This window comes from Neodiprion lecontei, chromosome 2 (assembly GCF_021901455.1).
Source record: "Neodiprion lecontei isolate iyNeoLeco1 chromosome 2, iyNeoLeco1.1, whole genome shotgun sequence".
NCBI classification, from domain to species: Eukaryota; Metazoa; Arthropoda; class Insecta; order Hymenoptera; family Diprionidae; genus Neodiprion; species Neodiprion lecontei.
The window spans coordinates 29,435,569-29,454,369 of record NC_060261.1 but is presented as its reverse complement, the minus strand read 5'-3'; the positions used below and the strand labels follow the sequence as shown (position 1 = coordinate 29,454,369).

General features: G+C 36.3%; 1 protein-coding gene across 2 annotated transcripts in view; it reads right to left on the bottom strand.

Moving 5' to 3' along the window:
• The window catches only part of LOC107227081 (solute carrier organic anion transporter family member 74D), a 96,206-nt gene extending 79,047 nt beyond the window's left edge, over nt 1-17,159 (bottom strand). For both annotated transcript variants that reach the window (XM_046732695.1, XM_046732699.1), the window contains exon 1: nt 16,706-17,159. The gene's annotated coding sequence lies outside the window, so the exon portion shown is untranslated. The remainder of the gene's footprint in view (nt 1-16,705) is intronic.
• Between the last annotated feature and the right edge of the window lie 1,642 nt (nt 17,160-18,801).

Sequence of the window (18,801 nt, the reverse complement as noted above, 5' to 3'; positions counted from 1 at the left end):
TCCAATTTTTTGGAATTCGATACAAGCATTTTTGGGCTAGATCGATCACATCTTTATTCTCTAAAAACGCGGAAAAGAGTCTATCGATCTAGCCCAAAAATGCTTGTATCGAATTCCAAAAAATTGGACAAAAAGGTAACATAACTGTCAACATTTTCTGAGAATTTCCGATTTTTTAGCTGATAATTACGGCAGCGGTAAAAAAACGGTTAAAAATTTTTTTTAAATTCGGACATTTTTTTTTAATTATTTCGAACCAAGACCATTAAAATTCGATTTTGCCCTTCTTAAGGACAGGTCTAATATACATATAGTGGAATTGAACTAGGTACACATAGAATAGCTGCGTGGGAGGATGACAATGCACCCGCGGCCTCGTACTCGATACCAACATGACGCGCCTGTTCATTTTCACGCACGCGCTTCAACGCGAATATATATAAATACTAAATACATACCTATATTGTACAGGTATGTATGGGAGATTTCCATGCCAAATTGGCGAGACTTTGAAAGTTGACATTTTTGATTAGGCTGAAACTTGGCTATCTTTTTGGATTCTGTGAAAAAAGATTTCTAGATTTTTTTCAAACTTTTCTTTATCCCGGCACATTCTGTGACGAAAAATGAACATTTCGAGGTTTCATTTGGAATGGAATTCGTATTTTTGCTATTTTTTTTAGAAAAAATTATTGTTCTTATGATATTTTGTTTTTTGTATAATTGATTTCGTTGAAAGTCACGAGAAAATGTACCATTCCACAGTCTTACGTTAAAAAATAAATCTGAAACAAATAGATGTTTATTAATTTTTTTATGGTTTTTAGGGTCGAGTCGATCATATGAGAAATTACGAATAAAGTCGAGTGTGGTCAGGGTCAGAAGCTTGCGTAATTTGGCGCGGAATGCCCCATACTGTTACACAAATCCACCTGTATAATTACACACCTAAAACGTCCATTTGTGTCTCTTTTAAAAATACTCCTTCAATTTCGTCCTCTTTTATACATACAGGGCATCCCGCGTCAAATCAACCAGAGTCGAACCCTCTTGAATTTATTTCGCAATTTTTTACATCGTCCTTCCAAGTCTAATAAGTACCGAAACTTCGTTTCAAATTTATCCCACCAAATTTGTTCTACTTCCGATTTTTAAAAGCAAACATTTTTAAAAGTAACAGATTGTCAAAAAATCTGACAAAAGATTTAGTACTTTTTGGTATTGCAACAACGATATCAAAAGAGGTCGAGGGTCGTAGCCCGGTCGATTTGGAATGTCCCATATGCATATAAAATGGGATGAAATTGGGAGAAAAATTTTGGATAAAGAAAAACGAACGTACATTCTCGCTTATACCTACATGTATTATATTATTATAGAGGCAGATTTGGAAGTATGTAATATACAAGGAAAGCAGCGACGTCAGCGGCTGCAGCATAGGCTGGAAAGCCCTGCTGCTGAATCCGGTATCCAGAAGGTTAACAAAATCAATAACATGGCGGACGTACAGGCCGAGCTGTGGGGGTTGGGCTTTTGGGGCCGGGGGTAAGTCGGGCATTGACCTTTGACCGGGGCAACTGCATTTCTCCCAGCCCCATTTCTCCCGCAAATCTAGCATACAAGGTGTGTGCGATATGGATATACCTTGGATGCTTACCGAAGTTGTTTCGTATTAAGGAAATGTTTTTCTCTCTTCCTTTTTTTGCTGGAACAAGGTCCGAAGATCAGTTTCAGCCGAGTTACTGGATTTCCACCTCAAGTCTAACAATAAGGTATTAATGTTACTCGTTTAAGGAGGTGCTTTACAATTAGTCCGTTACGACTCCCACATCTTCAAATATCGAAGTCCACGGTATCTCAAACGTGAAAAATGGCTTAACAGCCCTATTCTAGACGCAATTTTCCAACAAAAATACATTCACATTACGTTTATTTTCATTTGATGCAGAAATAACGAAATGGCATGAATTCGACGATTTTCCTATTGCCATTTCGGAGAATCTCTGCAATTTTTTTATTTCTCCATCAAATTAATATGTCTTGAAGTGTTTTTCTTCAGGTTTGCGTATCGGATGGGGCTGTTAAGCCCGTTTTTTTTGCGCCTGAGATACATGGACTTGGATTTTTGAAAATATGTACTGCAACTTCAAAATCTACCCGAACATCTCCTTCAGTAACGTGTGAAAATAAATATTGGTACACTCGTTCCAAATTCTTTACCGAGTTTTTCAAAACAATCGTGTAGTACGGTTTTATAGTTGGACTGGATACGTTCTAATGTAGGTAATAAATAACATTTTTATTTTCCCAGATATTGGAAGATCGGATTCAGTCCACCATTTTGGCCAAAAGTTAAAAAATGTCCCCATTCTTCTGATATCTGGTTTTTGTTTGCTCGAACGTAAGAAGAAGCTACTGTGATTTTTCAAGATATATTTCATTATCCTCGCTTTATTTTTTTATTATTTTGAAAAATTATAAGAAAAATGGGATGATGGGCAATAAAAATTATAATAAAAAGTATATGGTTTTATTTTACAGTAAAAATTAATTTTGGACTGTATAACATGAAAAACAAAAAAATACTGTCCCCATTTTTTTAAACATTCCACTATACGTACACACATTATACACATTCAAAAAATTCTTTCGCATATAACATATAAAAAAAATATAAAGAATTCTTAATAAGCCTGGCGCAGTTGTAAATTTTCTAAAAATTACGTCTACTTTCGGGTATTTCCAATCTGCTCATTCTACCGGGAATTAATTCTTCCGCGCATCGGTCTAATAAAAAACAACGAAATTGCCGCAGGATATTATAATAAACAAATTTGAAAATTTCCACCAAGTTATCATACCTACACGATGCATCGTACAGGTATTCATACACATTAAGATCGGATCGGTAAATTGTCACTCCATACACCTTGAATTATACACAAGGGTGTGTACAGAGTGAATCGCTGACGATTGAATAGTTAAACGCGCATGCGCTAAAAATTCAACAGCAATATCAGTTGTTTCGTCATGGCGACCAACATTTTTGAGGTTACATGCATCGTGGCGACCCCTGTAATCTGATTTAACGAATGTTGGTCAACCTGAAAAAACAACTGCTATTGCTCTAGAATTCTGGCGCATGCGCATTATGGTAAACCGTTCAGTTGACGTGAATTTCATTGAAAAAATACAATAGAATTCGACAATACTATCGCATTGTACGGCCAATTCCCGCCGTTACCTCAGATATTCGTTAATTCAATCGATATATATTGAAGACAGGCGATATTTTGTTTGCGCGCATGACACGCGCACACACATGCGGTCGTAATATCGTATGCTTGCAGAGTATGTATGTATTCTCTTCTAAGAGGGTATAATATTGGCTGTGCGTAAATAATTGAGGATGTCTCTCACGTCTAAGTCACAGTTAGAATATTAATTATACGAATCCATCTTTCTCTCTCCCCCCCCCCCCCCTCTCTCTCACTCTCTCTCTCTCTTTGTCTCTATCTCTTTCTCTCCGCCGTTACATTTCTGTGCAACGTATCCGTCTGTCTATCCGTGTTCTCTCGTTGCTCGCCAATTTGCGATGTATTACACAAATACACACTCGCACGTACAGAGAATATGCCAATACGCAGTTTCAACGATTGCGTAACTCGCAATGCGCCTCGTCCTCTCGCCTTCGCGTTATCTAGAATCCACCGTGTGTCGGTTTATCAATTAGAAATACACCATACTATACGTGCGCGATGACGATTGAAGAATGAGACGAATGGAATTGCGAAAAAAGCATTATACGATTAGGATCGAGAAGCGGGTTGATTTAAATGATACGTAGCAGGAAAAAATCAACAATTAAAAATATTCAAACGTAATACAAAACTGTAACGAAACCAATCACGATTTCAACTGTAATTAAATCTATGATAGGAATGATGTATTGAATTACATAACTGGCTTGATATTACGCGGCATATGTAATATATTACGTCCTTTGTTGACCTTTGACCTTGAATAACTTTTGAAATTGTAGATTTATCGTAAAATGATAAAAGATCTTCTTTCTAGACCTTTCAATTCCCTACAAAAATACCCTCCGGTCTTATCGGTCCACTAATGCGTTGACGAGTTATAAAATTACATAGTTAAAAAAGAAAAAATTTCCCATGTTAATGAAACGGGAAATAGGAAAGACCCATGGCGCACCTTTGAATACAAATATCGAGAGCTCAAACTTGGTCAGCATTCTTTTTTTGTCAGTTGGAAAAATGTTTTCAGCTTGAATTTTGAAAAAAAAAAGATGGTCGATTATTTTGACAGAGTAATATATATATACAAATGGGTGAATAATAATTTTTCATTCCCGGATTTTGTCCAATCATTGTTACATCGTGAGTATGACGACCATAAATTGATTGTTAATTTTCTGAATTCCCCGAGTGTAAATTACGTACCATACAAGTTTTACGTATACAGATATTTATACATAATGCATATTAAGTTTGTATACGTAAATAAATTGTTTGGTCAATGATCTCTGCAGTAAGATGCGAGCAAAATTTTGTATACTATTCGGTACATTGAACTGTGTACGATATTTAATAATTTATGCATGACATCGGAAATTTTTAATATCCTTTATAATATTATAGCAGTGGTGTATTACAGGAGATCGGCGTTTATAACCGAACGTGTTAAGCCCCGTACCATTAAAAATAATTAAACACATTTCTTAGAGAATAAATCCGGAGTAAAGAATGCTTTGGTGAATATTTGAAAACTTAATTGCGCACTAAATTCGATCGAGAATACGGAATAAAAAGTCGGTATATGATTGAATTTGGCAGCATATAAAATAGTTTTACAAAAAACAATTTTGCAACCGATTTAACTGAACGTTAACTAATTTCGTCGTGGCGTAGAATTTCCTGTACAACCCGATGCTATAATAATTCATGCACTAAAAATAATGAGTAGCAAAGGTAATACAATAATGTGTCAAAATGCCGATTTTTGAACGAACCTTTTCTAAAAAAAAATTAAAAAAAAAAAAAAAAAATGGTGCTACCAAAAACCGTGTGAATAAACGGTTACTAGCTAATCGTAACACGTAGGACAATATCCGTTGTACAACGTGCAACAAGGTTACTTGTACACGTATTTTCTTTGTTGCCAAAATCAATGGATACATATATACGTATGTATAATATACCTATACGTATACAATACGGATATGATTGACGACACGTGTTGGATGCTAAGTACTTTGTCTTTTTATTGGTACATTTCTTTCTCCATTTTTTCACCTTTAATAATCTAACGAACAGACGCGATAAACTAGAGTTTAATTATATAAAATCCGAGTACCGTGACCGTGAAACCGAAAATACTATAAAGAAGGGAAAAAAAGTAATAAAACTATTGGAAAAAAAAACAAAAATAAAAAAAAAAAAACAAAAAAAAAACAAAGAAGAAACAGAAATAAAATAAAATAACAGTCCAAAACCTCGCCGTCGCTTTTACGCTATGATAGTTTTTACACGGCACGTATACATAACGCGTGTATACATATAATAGATAGTAGTAAATCCTTGCATTATACAGGTTGGACTAGGCTAGAGATAGATAGAACGTGTGCCGTTCACCACAGCTGACGATCATCACTGGCTAGCCGAGAGTATTTTAACAGGCGTAAATTGCATATGACTCAAAACTGAATTAGATGTATTTTTCCACTCGTGTGTAACGCTGTACATACATAGATGTAATATATACATATACATATATAAGCCTGTAAATGTGTATAGATATTAAAATATATATATACCTACATGGTAATCAAAAACACGAAGTGATGAGAGCGAGAGTGAGAGAGAGAGAGAGAGATAACGATCGCAGCTATTTTTGGATTTTCGCAACTGACGTCCGATTTTCGACAGGGAAACGCGTGTTTTTTATGTGAGCAGGTGATAACAAGATGATGAACAAATCATCGATTAAAAATGTAAGGTAATTTTTTTTAAACTATTTCTCCTAATCCTGGCTGAAAAGTTTTGTTGCGGATTCGAAATTAGGCGAGTTCGAAACGATATGATATTTTTTTTTATTATTTTGGTTTGGATTTTAAATTGTAATCGAAATTTTTTAACGAGACAATGAAATGCGGTAGTTGAAGTGAAAGAGAAATAATCGAAATAATTTTTCTTCTTTTTTTTGACGTCTTTGATCTCGCTTATATCCAAAATATGTGTTCTCTGTCTAAAATCAGACGCTGCTTGCAAAATCAGAGAAAAAAAAGAATGGCAAACTTAAAAAGTCGACCAATATCAATTCATCTTAAAAAACCCTGCTTGAAAAACTCCCCAAATTTTTTATAAAACTTTATCTCGTATCTCTTTTCGTTACCAAAAAATATTCGCGTAGGACGATTATTAAATGAATCACGATAATGACGATTACGTTGACGGTGGGTAATTCAATAAATAACAGTCAGGTATAATAAACAGATAAATATAGGGAAATTAAAAATTTTTATAACAAAATTAGAGGACCACCTATTTCAATTAAAAAATTCATAGCTAAAATCCACGTTGTAATAGTATAATAATAATATCCCTGTATTCGCATACTGGATCTTGAAAGATAATTTACGTCAAATTAAGAATCAAACGTTTGTTTTTGTCTATTATTTTCGTCGTTAAAATTGACTCGTTTTTTCTGTATTTAGAAACAACCTATACATTGTGTATATATATATATATATATATACGTATACCTATATACATAATAACAGAATGAGAATCTCCTGAAGTTTAACTACCATAACGCGTTAAACGGTAAATTTGATTAATTAAATTATCGACGAATCCCGGCTGGTTAATAAATTTGTAATCAAATTCTTCAGAACACAGTGTATGCGGTTGAAAAAGTTTTAACAGAAAAACATTATGAAATAGAGATTTGACATAAGTATTAAGGCAATTGAAGTTAATCGAGTTTAATCATCTAATAATTAAAACGATATTTATACCTACCTAAGTAGATCGCCGTGATGAAGAAAAAGTTTAAGACCTAATTTACTTTAGTCAAAGAAAAATACGTATCATACAAATTATTATTGAACCTGAGGAAGTCGCGTAATCGTTTTACACAATGTTTTCTTCTTCTCTGTCACGTCAGTAAAAAATTATTTGAACAAATTTGCAGATTTTCTTAGCGAATAAAATAACGGGAAAATAATTTACCTGATACGTGAATGTTACACTTTGTGTGAGCATGTCAGGATTGAAAAAACAAAACATGTAACGTTTTCGAAAGTTTAAAAAACATAAATCTCCCAGATAACAGTTTAGTCATTTTTATCGATTTTCCAGAATTCCTAATCGAAATTTGTCCATATAACAGTCATTAGCATACGTCGATTATTCTAGACAAATTACGATTGCATGTAGGATAAAATTCCAAATAAACGAAAATATTGACCGTCGTTTAGAGTGTAAAAATTTTTGGTGCATAATCGTACAATTCAGAAAGGTTACATGTATCATGTATTGTTCTTCAAAATCTAAAAAGTATTCCAAATTTTTTGCAAATCTTTCCAACCCTCTTGACGCCCCCATAACTCTTCAAATCATGATATTTTGACAGTGAATGCGCAATTTACGAATATTCTGAAATAAAATTACATATATTCTAGAGCTAAAATCAAAATCAAAGTGAATGGGCGAAACGGTAATTTTTTTATCAATTTTTCAAACAATTAATAATTTAGAGAAAATTAATTTTGCTGTTTCTTTTGAATTTTCAGGGTTCAGTACATCTTTCCTGGTACAACAACTATCAAAATTCAATCAAAATTCAAAAATGAAAAATCAAAATAATTGAAAATAATTATTCACAATTAAAATTTTTATTTCGAACTTTAATAACAATGTCAAGATAGTTGTTATATTTGGAAAGATATATCGAATCCTAAAAATTGGAAAAAAAAATAAAATTACTAAAAGAAAATAAATAAATTATTAATTGGTGCAAATCCCAGCGGGTGAAGGTCAGGCCCTAGTCGAATTGTCGTGGAATGCTCCATACACACAATAAATCACACTCGAAACAAAAATGGATGATTGATAAAATGAAAATATTTTTAATAGGTATTTATTTAATAGGTTGGCTGCAAGACGTACATCATGCTGATTCAGCGAAACGATTCCTCACACACGATGTGCATGGCAATTATACGTATTACAGGCGGCAAGGTAGAAGGAAAAAAGGACAGAGATGACGGATGGAAAAAAGATGGCAAAAGAAATATACTGTCAGTAATACATGTTATATAAAGCGTATATGTAAAAATACTGCATGTTGAACACAAATTTTTGTGTAAAATTATATGGGGGATTCCGTGACATCTCGATCAACATTCTACGTCGATGTTTCAGATTGGCTTTATAATTTTTTCTAATTTTTTCATGGAATGCCTCATATACACAATATACAATCCATATTAGAATATATATATATACACGGATGTAGCGTGGCATGATGCAGGTATCGTTTAAACACACGACAGGTTGTGTTTAATGTGTAAAGGCAGTCAGGCAGCAAGTAGGTATAATACATAACGAAATCGTTAAAATCTTGGGTGCGGCATTGAATCAACTGTATGCTAAAATCGGTATAGTGCGAAAGGAACGCGCCGCCAATTCCGCGTGCGCTAGAAATCCGCTATTATTGTCATCGCCGCAACGTTGTACGAATAGTTAGTCGCTATTTACATAAACTTCTATGCCTATATTTTTATATATATATAGGCATATTTCAATTTATATATAATACCATACATGAATACTTTTACACTGGATATCGCGGCTCAGTTTTCGCTGTTTCTTTTATTTTCCCTCGTGTTTCTTTCGCTTTATTCCCGGCTATGTTGGTCTTCTAATGATAGATCAAAACTATACATGTAAAATAGATCGATAAACAATTTAATTACACCATCAGATTTTTTCACTTACACGGTTTGTACCTATAGGTTTAAATTGAATTGTGTATAAATATATGATACGTCGATTGACTGACAAATTGACAAAATAATATTCTTCATTTAGAAACTGCACTTCGGCAAAGTTTGATTGATAATTAATTTCACTAGGTTTGGAAACTTTCCTACAGGAATAATGAACATACACTAGAACGCATCCAATTTTGGTAAAAAAAAAACGTTCTCAATTAGATAATACAATGTATATTCTCAAATCTGATTTTACGATTTTGTAAGCTGTGTTTACGCTGTATATTTTTGGTCAAATTTTTTAAAGCATACGAAATCTATAAAAACGATAAATTGAGTCGTAACGAGCGTGAATCATTCATAACTCCCAAGCCAATGATATTATAAATACCACTTTCTGCAAGGTCTTGAAAATTTTGTGTGATCTTAGTTCGGATTCTCGCAAGCTGACAAAAAAATCAAACATTAACGGCTTTGAATTTCAAAACGGCGAGATATCGGGAAACATAAAAAAAAAAAACGAGCGGAGTTAATCGAAGAGAATAAAAAAAAAAGTTGCAAGTGTCAAATGGTTAAAAAAAAAAACATTTTTTTTTATAAAATATTGACTTTGGCGCGTAAATACTTGAAGAGGTATTTATTTATTTTTTTTTTGTTTTCATTTTTTTTTAACGTGACACCTACATGGCCTTTTTCAATTCTCCTCTTCAATTGTATTTGGGATTACTGCGTGCAACCACCAAATATTGAAGAGGAAACAAAATTGGCGATGGTGCATGACCGTTCGACGCTCTTATAAATAAAGCCGCAGGGAATTTCCCACATACGTTATTTACATATTACGTACTTTCTTGACTATCCGTTAATGTACCTGCATACGTATACGTACCGTACATACACGAAGCGAAACAAAGACGAATACGTTGGCAAAAAATTGAGAAGAGAGAGAGAGAGAGAGAGAGAGAGAGAAAAGAATCAAGTGTAGTTTAGATTCTCGGTCACGGATCGGGATAATCGCGGACATAATAAACGCGAAGACGAAGAACGGAACCCGAACGGCGTTTTCACCAAGTTGCGAAAGGCGGTGGCGTCTGCAAGTTGTATGATACATCATACGCCCGTATACGTAAACTCGAATTTGCCGTTCGCGCGTACGCCTATGTATTGTGTGTACATGAGTGGTGTTTTTTTACCTACGTACAGCTGAATCGGAAAAATTTGAATATAGAAAGCTATTGGGCACGTTGACAGCTGCCATTTGTATAATAATACCGCGTCGAATCGACTGTTTAAACGTAGTCCGTACTTCCATATATCCCGTATGCACAGACCTGTCACATACACTTGGCCGCGGTGATTCTGAGACGGATAATTTATCCGACTACTCGGTTACGTTGGCAATGCAGAATCAACCCGCAGCGCCACCGCCGGCCGATCGTGGCACAAGCTTAATCTTTGTAAACGTTACATAACCTATAACCGCAGAATTTTGTATTATTGAGTTAGATTCTACGGTCGTGGGTCAAACGGGTTCAAGCTTTGTAAACATTGCGCAACCCATGACCGACGAATTTCGTATTTTCGGGATAGATTATACGGTCATGGGTTACGTAATGTTTACGAAGATTGACGCTTTTCGCGGTTGGCCGTCGGTGGCGCTCCGTGCTGATTCTTCGTTGCCAACGTAACCGAGTAGTCGAAAAAATGATCCCTTTCACTGTCAGAATCACTTTGGCCTAGTATACATATGTGCGTATTAGGGTGGTCCTTATTCAGGGTGTTGACGAATTTTTGCCAGACCATCCCCCAAATCAACTTCAAATAATTCGAAAACAATCGCCTAATTTTTTCAAATTTTTACATCGAATCTAAGATAGTCCGCATTGTGATCGAAGTTTCTCATGGAAATTAACATGCGTAAAACTTTTTTTCTCAGTATATATTTTATTGCAAGAGTAATAATGTTCCAAATAATCTGTAACCGCGAGGTTTTGGTGAGAATTAGTGCTACTATCTGGGAAAAAATACACATTATCGTACGAGGCAATCTAGACGAATTGCACAACCTCGAAACCTGACTTTTTTTTTATTTAGAGGAAATGCAATTCGTCTAGATTGCCTCGTACGATGATGTGTATTTTTTTTTTCATATAGCATCACTAATGCCGACTAAAACCTCGCAGTTACAGATTTTTTGGAACATTATTACCTTCACGACAAAATGTATAGTGCGAAAAAAAGTTCTTCTCATGTCATTTCCACAAGAAACTTCGATCACAATGCGGGCTATCTCAGACTTGCTGTAAGAAACTGAAAAAATTTGGCGACTCTTTTTAAATGATTTAAAATTGATTTCAGTGTTGGGGCGGTAGAAATTCGTCAACACCCTAAACAAGGACGACCCTAGTACGTATAATATGTACAACTAGTACCGGGACAATCTCTTAAAACTTGAAAATCAACCGCACATGCGTCAAATAATTCAATCTCATTGGTAGGCGAAATCTTCCCGCAGCGATATTCTTGTCTGCAATGCAGGCGGGCCAACCTACGCAAAATGTGTACGTTTGAATTTTCAAAGAGCATTAGCATTAAATTCTGACCGTTCTTTGAAGAATCAACTTTCCGACCCAATAAGAAATGCTTCCCGAACCTTTCCGAGTCACTACTTCAATTATTTGAAATTCTAACCTCGAAAATTCGTATCAACTACATCGCTGCCAGAAATAGTTTGACAGCTGAAACTCGGGATGGCCAGCCTGCTCGAACAGCCGATAAAACTCAGGCATGCACGGTTGTTTTTCAAGTTTCAACAGATTGTCCCGGTATGTATTACGTGTAAGCAAACGTGGACAAACAGAGCTTACCTGTATAATAGCTGCATGCGTACAAAACCGCTTGCTTGGCGTTCCAAATTGATTCCGATCAACCGATCGATAGATCGATGGACGGATTCGAAACCTCGCGCGAAAATAACGGCCGATTATATAGCTACAGAAATTGGAATACGCATCACGTTCGTATGATACGATATATATATATATATAACTATAATACATGCGACATTATACGCGCCGGCGCTTTCTTCAATTCTTATATACCGATGTTTTTTACCGCGTGATCATTGTCGCGTATATTTCAATATAAAATAGCTCTTTTAACCTCGCTTCGCTTATTCGTCCGCGTCGTTTCGTGCATATGCGAGGTGAGAGTTTTTTTTATATCTCGTTTAGTCGTATTTTTTTTTTTTTTTTGTCTTTTTCCTACGGCGCACCATTAACGGGATGCCGCTTTTAGCCTACATATTCTCACTCGCAAAATTTCCCATACCTGCTGTCACCGTTTCTATATATGGGGCATTCCGTGACATCGCGATTAAGATTCTACGCCATGTCTCAGATTGGCTTTATAATTTTTTGTACGAAAGTAAATGACGAAAAACGCAATCGTAATTTTTTTTATAATTTTTCGACCCAGCGTATCTGAATTATGATTTAGAAACGAAATATAAACCCATTTTCTAAACTCAGAATAAATTCAGAAAATTTTTATAAAATATAACGTTATTTTTGACACCTATTAAAAGATCTAATAGGTGTCAAAAACTTTATTATACTTTATAAGATTTTTCAAATTTTTTTTTCAGATTTTAGTAAGTGGGTTTTTTTTCAAATTTTTAAATCACACTTCAGATACGCAGGGCCGAAAAATTGGGGAAAAAATTGCGATTGCGTTTTTCGCCATGTACTTTCGTACAAAAAATTGTAAAGCCAATCCGAGACATCGGTGTAAAATCTTGTTCAAGATGTCGTGGAATGCCCTATATACGTATATGCCTATCATACAATATGTATTTGGGTTTCACCCGCCTAAACACGAATACAAATTGGAATGCAAAACACTGCGGGAATAAGTGCGGAACTATGAAATAATTTGGCCAAGAAACGAGTACAGAAACAATCACACAATTAAGCGGTCAATTCAATTCCTTATTCATTCATTCGAAGATATTTGAAAACCAAAAATGCTATTTGTATTTGTATTATAATTATGCAGCACGAATAATCGTTTATAAGTACAGTTTCCTTCCTTGTTTTAACACTTGTTTCGGAAATAGTCGATCGGACGAATCTGTCTGTTCTTTTTCATTATCATATTATACGAGATAAAACTGAAACGAATCGGTATAATAATTCATTGAAATGTTCTTGAAAATATTTCAGGAATATTAAATTTATAGAGTTTTAGAGATAATTGTTATAATCCCTCTTCATTAAACCCAAAGAAAAATTCCTCAAAACCTGAACATACGATTCGGAAATTAAAAAAATCAATTCAATCTGCATTAAAAACCGATCAAAAGAAATATCATTTATTCAAGTATGTACTTTGCATCCGCGTTTGAACCGAATGAGATAAAAACAGTTAATGGCAAAATCCGTTACGTTTATAATAATTATAATGAAAAATGAAATCAAAAGACTGATTATTCTGCGAAAAACTGGTAGCAAATATTCGTAATATTTTCCAAGAATTGTGAGAAGACGAAGAGGAATAAAATCATTGCGGTCGTTTTAGCGAGAAAAAAGCATACCTATACGCGTAAACCTGTAAAGCGACCGTAATAATAATAAGCATGCTAATTTATACCGCATCTAAGGCTGAATTTCTTTCTGTCTGTCCGTATGTTCGCTTACAATTACAGAACTACTGAACCGATTTTGATCAATTTTTTTCTGTTAACAGCTACAACGTCTAGCCAGGTTTTAGGCTATATTTCGTTACAACCAGATCGATACTTTAGAATATATAACGATATTTGTAGGCCAAGTCGGAACGGGATCAAACGCTTACGCGAACGCTGACTAAACTCTTACAAATAGATAGAGTAAGGTTGAGTTCAAGAGTTTTCAAGGTTTCGACGAGCTGTAAAAAAAAGATCACATGTCTACGTCTAATAGTTTTGCGACGAGAAGCAATTTGGAAATAATATCTAGCGGAGCATAAGTCAAAGATACGTCAAAGGTCAACAAAGGGCCTTAAGTAACAATTTTTAAAAGACTAGATTTATCATAAAATGACAAAGGACCTTTTTTGTAGAACGTTCAGTTGACGAGTAGAGGCTTAAAATTTGACACCGATTTTTTTCTAATTCATCGCAATGAAAATTTTTCCGACCCCTAAATAAGGATCACCCTGTAACATACATATAGCATATACATACGTACAGGTTAGCAAAAAGCGCGTCGATACATCGATTACACGTTGAATAAAATAATTCGTTTATATACAGGTACTGTAAACCCGTTGTGCGTCTATAAATAGTTCGGCAAAGCCACGACGGAGTGGTGGATAGGTGGATAAATATCGTGTTTAGAAGTGGAGATAAACTTTGGTTAACTTCAGACTTCTGGCCCGCTATCAGATTAACATAAGCTTGGCGCTAAAACGCGGCACGCGTTCTCGGGCCTGGCGAACATCTCTCGTGCGTGTCTGCGGCCGCTACTACGCAGCAAATCGACGATGTATAATTCGAGCCGTAACGACACTCGAAAAAACGCGAACAGTGTACACCTATAATAGATTGAAACAAAATCCTGCGATACGGAGTAAAAAACGATCATCATCATCATCATCATCATCATCATCATCATCATCGTCGTCGTCATCGTCGTCATCATCGTCATCATCATCATCGGCGAGGGTCTCCCATATATACGTAATATCGCAATCAGGTTCTCGCGTGGCGAATGAAGTCCTGTTTCAAGAGCGCGGCTGAAAAGATGAGCCGAATTTCTCATTGCAAAATGCGACACAACCGCAAGTGCTCCTTAAACGCAGTCCCAATACCGCAAGTTTCCTTAGACGATTCTTGGCAGTCTGTTAGCTGTGCTAAATACACGCGTTGTTGTTACGTAACTGCACGTTGTAGTATGATCATAATGAGGGACTCTTTTCGTGCGAAATTTGGCTCGTTCAACGATTCACTTGTACATATAACGTATATGAATATTTAATATTTTACTACAGAGCAATCAGACAGATTTATCAACATTGTTACTAGTATTATTATTAGGTTATTGTATGACAGCAGTGTTAATTTAGGATCGATATAGCGTCACTCGATCTATTATTATACCTATAATGTACAGTTCATCGTGGATAACTTCAGGAAATAGTCAGAGATCTGTGTGTATAACAATGTGCAATATATCTCTGCAGAATGAAAACGTTTCGATATTAAATAGGTAATATGATACTTTCGAAATGATTAAGTGAACTCTAAAGATTCTTTAAGAATTGTCCGTATCGAAATGATTCATGAAATTTTATTGAATACCGTGCGTGAAAACTTTCATCTCTTAGTTATATTAGATCTTTTGAAAACTTAATAATATGAAATCTGACGAAACTTTATATTTGAAATCTCATTAACAAAATGCGTTGAATCAACAGTATGAAAGTCCTATTGACATCCCCTCAAATTTGATTCCTCATCTGTCACGATTACAGTAACTATAAACTGTTTAATTCAAGTCTTCCCTGTTAAATTCATGCATGTATAACATTGATAATCATACGTGTGTTATGAGTCGCAGAACGGCTATCAAAGAAAATCGTTACAAACAAGAACACATGTTGCATGCAAAGATTCCGATAAGCTGTGTAACGGTTTGTAGTAAGTACTGCATGCAGTTCCCTTAGCAGTCTACAGGGCTAATTTCTGTCGATTCAAATATCAAATATCTTGAGTTTGAAGCTCGAAACTCGAGATGCAAATATGAAGGTAAAACGGCAACTCGTGGTAACCGGTATGGACAAATAAGACTTTCGTCACGGGTTCGCGACGTTATTGTAACGAAGCATTTTCGGAATGGTTCGTTATTTACTAACTTTAGAATAGTCTGATAATCGATAAATCGCAACATAAAATTAGCGAACGCATATATTTCGCCAATTCAACCCCTTCGAAGTTGTTCCGAAGTTCCAAATAGTACAATTCGCGTTATTATCTTTCATCCCTGCGAGTCAACGAAAAATAATCATATTGAAGTTATCGTCACGATTCATGCTGAGGAGGAAAAAGCGTTACTTGTCGATTTTAGAATTGTCTGAAGTTCAGTAAGCCGTAACGATACGAAATATACTCATACTTTGTAAACATAGTTCCTTAAAAATCATTTTAAAATTAAGAAGACAGTGATTTTTTCCCGAACGTTTCGTTACGATAACGTTACCAACTTCAACCTCGTCTAAAAATAATAATAATTGCTATCTTGTGCAATTTTCCCGTGTGCTTTCCCGGACACCGGTAAACCGTGGCAGTTTTATTATTTCAACAGCACGTAATCAATTGTGCTTACAGGCACACATGCGCGATAAGGCAAGATTGCGATAAGTTGCGGACATGCGTATCATCGCATGTGGTTGTATGTTTACGCCGGCGTTCGACTTAGCCACCGAAGCTACGAACACAAATGTCAATCGCAGCGTATCAAATTGCAGCTCATCCAACAACAACAACACAACAACAACAACAACGACGCGAGGAGTCTCAGTTGTTTAGCTCCATTCAGGTACAAAAACGAATATTAATTTCGACCTACGAACCAAAAGTCTCGGCTCCGATCTAGGGCAACAAGCATGCATATACGTTACATATGATTAAAACATACATATACTCACGCAATTAGTTTTTATTATATCCCGGGTCTCCGTCGGTCCCGAGAAGGTGTCCGGACGGGGGAAACCTCGTCGGGGATTCCAGGGGCTCGCTCATTCACTAGTCGTCATCGTCATCGTCGGTCCAGCTTCCTTTCTAGGTGGTCATACGACGCGAGGAGACCGTATCATTCCCCTGAAGTTTCGCGCGACAGGATCGACGGCGAACGGCGGTTACCTTCAGAGCGTTCGGTTCGAGCCGTCGCGCGTCGTACTAGCCAATAACTGAGCACAGCAAATGCGGCCGCGAGGGCGAAATATTGTAAACAAATGACGAAAGGGGGGAGAAGATTATCCCTCAGATCGTTAAGCGCCGTCAGAGTATCCGAGAAGGTTCTGCCAGCGGCTCGGCCGTCGCCGCAGCACTCGTATGACATCTGATCCGGAGAGCCAGGTGCTCGACGTTCGACGAGCCGAGTATTTCTGATAACAGTTTCTTATCCGGACGGCTCGGCTTCCCCCCCCCCCCCCTCCCCCCCCCCCTCCTCGTCCACCTACCTCGCGATTCTCTCAGGCTTTGCTGCCGGCCGGCTATTAGGCCTCGTGACGTATGACTGACGACTCTGCCTTTCGGCCTGACGTAGAATTGATCGGACAAACACGCGACGGCGATACGGCCGACATTGATCCTCTGCGTCCCTCTTTTTTTTTTTGCGCTCGTCCGATCGGAGAAAACTGCCTACGGCTCGAGGCTGCTCTGCGAGTTTTCCCTTTCGACTGAGAGAGGTGAAATAGAATCTTGTTGATTCGCCGTTTCGCCGCTACGCGCCGCCACTCGACGGTCTTTGGTGGTCTCTGGTCCCGTTGAGAATGTTGGAACATTTGACATTGCAATTTTTACATACTATGATTTTCTTTTTCTAATCGTCGGTGTGGGGGCTTATTAGTAACCTAAATTCAGAATTTTTTACTAGATTCCACAGTAGCTTCGTTATCCATCTCGAATTTGTGGCAATAGTGGAATAGTATTGGCAAATGTGATTCGTACATTTTCAACCTTCGATTAAAAATGGTCATAACTAATCCCGAAGGATATATATTCAATTCTCTACAGCTTTGGTTGTGACAATTTTTTTTTTTTTACAACGATCGATATCTACTGACTTGAACCGTAAATTCAAGACGGCATGCTGGAGCTGCTGTAGAATTCTGGATTTAAACCATCAACAACCCCCCCCCCCCCCCCCCCCCCCCTCCCTCTCCGTCCCTCCCTCACCACCGAACGATGATTAGAAATACAAAATTGCGGCATCTAAAAATTGGAATTTCAGGTTTTCTTTTTCACATTCCGACTCGGCCAGGTCGAGACACACACATTCTACGTCTCCCACTTTCGAAATGATGGATCGTCTGAATCAGAAAATTAAAAAACAGGAAAAAATCTGTTTGAAAAATGTCCAGCAATGTTATTTGCGCCAATGATGGTGAACGGGATCGATATAATGTTCCTGTTATTTAATATAAATCCGAGAAAATTCGAATAACACAAGCCAACAATAGGATCGACAACTTAAGAAAACGCTTGATAATTAGAACGTTCGGAATGATTGAACTTTGGCGTTTTTTGGCTGATTACAATTTTTTCGGGCCCATTTCTGCTTCTGGCCAGATTTCCATAAATTGTCTGAATTATATTCACGAACATCTGTTGTAGCCTCGGTTGTACCGTGCTTACACAAATCTATTTTCATTCGCTCTGGAGGTAACAGATTGTAAAATTATTTCAATCTCTGGAGGTCTGTACAGTGAAAAAATTTATCTTAAAGACATTAGAATCTTGTTAAAAACATCAGGGTACAATCATGATAAAACCTTTCTCAAATTGTTTATATCTTATTGTTAGCTTGTGTTGCTCGAATTCGCTCAGATTCATTTCTATCGCATATTTACAGATGCTATTGCATTCGTGTTCAATATCATTGGCAAAAATAATATTGTCGGAGATCTTTCAAGCGGCTTTTTTCTCTTTTTCCAACTTTTGATTGAGATCGATTTACCGTTAATTTACGAAAGTAGTCGATCGGTCAAGATTTATTCTTAACTTTCAAATTAAATAAAGA